Source organism: Idiotropiscis lumnitzeri, unplaced genomic scaffold (genome assembly GCF_059441095.1).
Source record: "Idiotropiscis lumnitzeri isolate Australia: NSW breed Sydney's pygmy pipehorse unplaced genomic scaffold, RoL_Ilum_1.0 HiC_scaffold_26, whole genome shotgun sequence".
Lineage (NCBI taxonomy): Eukaryota > Metazoa > Chordata > Actinopteri > Syngnathiformes > Syngnathidae > Idiotropiscis > Idiotropiscis lumnitzeri.
In genome coordinates, this window is record NW_028283564.1 from 123,999 (window position 1) to 128,186 (window position 4,188).

The 4,188-nt window shown below is 38.4% G+C and overlaps 1 long non-coding RNA gene across 1 annotated transcript; it reads left to right on the forward strand.

The window, feature by feature from the left end:
* Positions 1-529: 529 nt before the first annotated feature.
* Positions 530-1,932, forward strand: LOC148315986 (uncharacterized). The gene is made up of 3 exons (XR_015840442.1): positions 530-649; positions 1,257-1,420; positions 1,764-1,932. It is a non-coding gene; the product is annotated as an uncharacterized LOC148315986 (long non-coding RNA).
* The last annotated feature ends 2,256 nt before the right edge of the window (positions 1,933-4,188 follow it).

Below are 4,188 nucleotides of genomic sequence, written 5' to 3' on the forward strand. Positions count from 1 at the left end.
AAACATGTGCTCCTACATCGACATAATTGACGAGCTCCAGTTAAGCATTGAATAATTATAAAACGTCATGGTGCTTTTACTCATTTAAAGAACTAAACCGACGCGTATTGTCATCCGGTGGTCAGGTTTGCATTGAATGTGAGCACGAGGGACGCTAGCTTGTTGCGTTAGCTTTGCGGAGCTAACAGCTTGCACTTTTGTTATAGAACCACAGAATGCAAGTACCATGATAATTTCTGTCATTAATTTTTGTGTAAGACACGATGTTCACTGGTTAATTACATGATTCTTAAAGCAAAGGTTACTGTGAATGCAATTTTGGTAAGATTTTTGTAGTCACACTGCATAAATCTGTCTGTGTCTGTTTAAACTTCAATATAAACTATTATGGTTGAAATCGTTAATTGGGATGGAGGAATTGATATTTTTTTAATTTATAATTTATTTTTCTTACACTAATATTGTTAAAACTCCATTTAGCCCATAGTATTAATAATTCTCAACACAATACTGTCTTTTTTCTTTATAGAATAAACAATGCCTTCCCTGAGATGCAGGAAGTCCCCAAAGCAGGATACTATTGAACATGCAGTCAAGGGTCTGGACAAGACTGCAGAGTTAGAAGCGAAGTATATAAACTAATTTAAAGGTATGAAGTTAACGCTTTTGCTAAGATATATTATTGTTTTCTGATAACCAAGCTGACATCGTTTTTTAAGTGGTTATTTTACATTAAGAGTGTCTTGACCTTTTCTTTTGCCACTTTTGTCAGTTTCAAGTTATTTCAGTGAGTGTGAAACCTGATGGTAGGAGTTCTATCTAAATTAAGGCTGTACTTGATGACGCCCTCCGGCATTTTTATACCACAATAGACCGGTGAACAAGTCCGATATTGATAGTCTAGTGTAAAGCACGTAATACGTCACAGAGATCACGTGACGCGATCCAATATGACTGTGTACAGTGTATGTCATTGTTTTGAAACTAAATAATCTTAAAGTTTTTTTTTTACGTAACCAGGTGCAATTGACATTTGTACTTTCAGTCCTAATACATACTGGCTAATGCAATGCTGGAAAATGAATTTTGGCTGGTCTGTTCCTTTAAAATCATAAAGAAGGGCTCTGCTCTATCCCTCACAAGAAGCAATGTTTCAAACCACCCTACATTAGTATAGTGGCACAAATGAATATGATGACTCCTTATTTGTGTGCTTAAAAATATGACGAAGCTAACTTGATTTCCCTGTTAACTAGGTCGAGGAGTATTTACCAAGGCCCCTTTCAGGAAAGACGACTTTATTCTTTATTATGGAGTACAGAGGAAAATTGATAGATTCTGATGAATCTCAACGCAGGAAGATGGATGGAAGAGGCACTGTCTTTTTGTTTGACTTCCGCCGGCAAGAAAAAACTTGGAGGTGAGGCAAAGATTGAGATGTTATCTTATTTTTGTTTTTATTTAAAAAAATAAACACATACTCATCCCATAAGTGTTAGGGGAAAAATCATTCTCTAAGCAAAAATGTATAATTACTTTTATTCATGCGTTGAATCTGTACAAATGAAAATATAGATCATGAAGTCTCAAAGACAAGCTGTTAATAGGGTCTGATTCCAATAGAAATTTCTTGTATGATTTGATTTAGATTTAAAAATTGTGGATTTCCTATTTTTATGTTTTGTGTACACAAGATTGTCTCAAAGATTAATTTCTGACATTGATTGAATAATTGTTTTTTTTTTTTTTTAATCTATTTTAAGTGTTGATGCAGCTCAAGAAGATGGCAGTCTGGGAAGACTGGTTAATGATGACCACATGCACCCCAACTGTAAAATGAAGAAGATGACAACAGAGGACAGACCACACCTCTGTCTGTTTGCGCTCCGAGACATTGATGTTGGCGAAGAAATAACTTAAGACTATGGACCAGCTGGCCTTGGAGAACACAGGTTTGTAAGATGCATCTTTAAGTACAATAACAGAGCCCACTTGTGGTGTTCTGGTGATGTAGTTTCCAATTAGTTTGGCAATCTAATAAATGTATGTGAGGTTTCTATGGAAGTTGAACATGCTGACTGACTGGGGGAGTTCTCCATTGTCCACTATCTGTAATTCAAATTTGTGGGTCTGAGTCAAAGTTTGGCTCTGCAGGAACAACGAACTGGTCAGGGAGTGACAGTATTACAAAGTTCTGCGTTACTCCTTTCTGGGCGGTGGCCCTGTTAGGCCATCATATGCCATATTGCAAATATCCCCATTGTGGGACTAATTAAGGACATCTTTATGTTGTGGTTTCCCTACCAGAACCAGCACCAACCCTGTATATTCATGATATAAAACACTGTTTCAATTTGATATTTAGCCTTTCTATACTGTAAAAATAGAAGACCCCAGGCTTTCCTGCGCGCCCTTGCCCAATTGGTGGTGTTCAGGAGACAACCTGGGACTGAAATATCAGTCACAACCAGTGTTGTTTTCGTCACTGATGACTATGACGAAAATACTTCGTTAACGCCCCTTTTTTAATGACGATGACAAGCTATACGAGGTTCTTTTATGACGAAAACATGACGTGATGTACATGAATTTTTTTCGTTGACTAGACAAAATTGTTAGCATGTGGTTCATAAATTATTTTATGTTGCTTTTAGTGAAATAAAGCCACAACAGTTGCCCAACAAAATGTTTTGCTTCTCTGCTTATTTTGGAGCAGTGAGTATTGATTCCACTGTTGCCACTTTTTTCTGTTTGTGATGAAGAATCCTTAGTAGTCCATCCAAAAGTCTTTGTTATTGGGTGGAAACCTTGAATGCCTTGTTTTAACTCAAATGGACTTAAACCCATCCATCCATCCATCCATCCGTTATCTGTACCGCTTCTCCTCACTAGGGTCGCGGGGGGTGTTGGAGCCTATCCCAGCTGTCTTCGGCAGTAGGCGAGGTACACCCTGAATTGGTGTCCAGCCAATCGCAGGACATGCATAGACGAACAACCATCCACGCTCACACTCATGCCTCGGGGCAATTAGAGTGTCCAAGCAACTTGCCATGCATGTTTTAAGAATATGGGAGGAAACCGGATTACCCAGAGGAAACCCACGCAGGAAGGCCGGAGCCAGAATCGTACCTACGACCTCAATATTGTGAGGCCATCATGCTAACCAGTTGGGCCACCGTGCCGCTTGGACTAAAACCTTTGTGAATAAATTGACGAAAACTAGGGTAAAACTTTTTTTGCGTTTCCGTCGATTAAAACTGGACTAAAACCCTTTTTTTAGTTTTCGTTGACTAAAACTGGACTAAAACTATAACGAATTGGGATGACTAAATGTGATGTAAACAAATCAGCACTTTGTCCAAATGACTTGGACAAAATCTAAAATGCCTGCCAAAAACAACACTGGTCACAACACGTGTCTACAGAAGATTAATTGGCATGGGCGAAATTAATTAGTTTTATTTCATTCATGAGCTTATGTTTTGTTTTGGGTGGCTAAGGCTTAAAATGTGTAAAAATCTAATCCAACCTCAAATATAATTAATTCAATAAATTTATGATGCTACTAAAACATCGAAGCAGCCTCCTCCAGGCTTTACAGACTCAGAAATGGAGGTATGCGTATCGTGTGCTCATCCTGTCGTGTCTCGAGATGTTAAAATTGCAGTTAGATAGACGTGTGCTGATTAGACAAGACTTCTAATATATCTGGTGTCACAGGATATTTGTCAGTGAATGTGTATGTCTGGTTTGAGGCTCACTCAGCTTTTTCTTGTGTTGTGGGGTCCAGTTGAGTTGAATTGCGAGTCAGGTATGTTGGCCATCTGACACCCAACTGTCAGGTTTGCGTTCGTGGGGACCCCGTAGAGCCATTTTTATTGTTGACATAAATCATAGCTAATCATCTTTTCCTTCATTATCATATGAAATACAGTTAGGAGTTGTATGTGCCTTTACTATGTTATAATCTTAGAACCTACCAGCCACTACAGCTGTCCGACAAGAAGACTTTTGGCTGTCCTGTGCTCCATTGCGGCCCTGGTGGCGTTCAAAAGACAACCTGTGACTGAAATATCAGTCACAACATATCTCTACTGAAGATTAATTGTCATGCGCTAAAGTAATTGGTTTTGTTTCATTCGTGAACTTGTTCTTTAAAATGTGTAAAATTCTGATCCATTTTCTTTT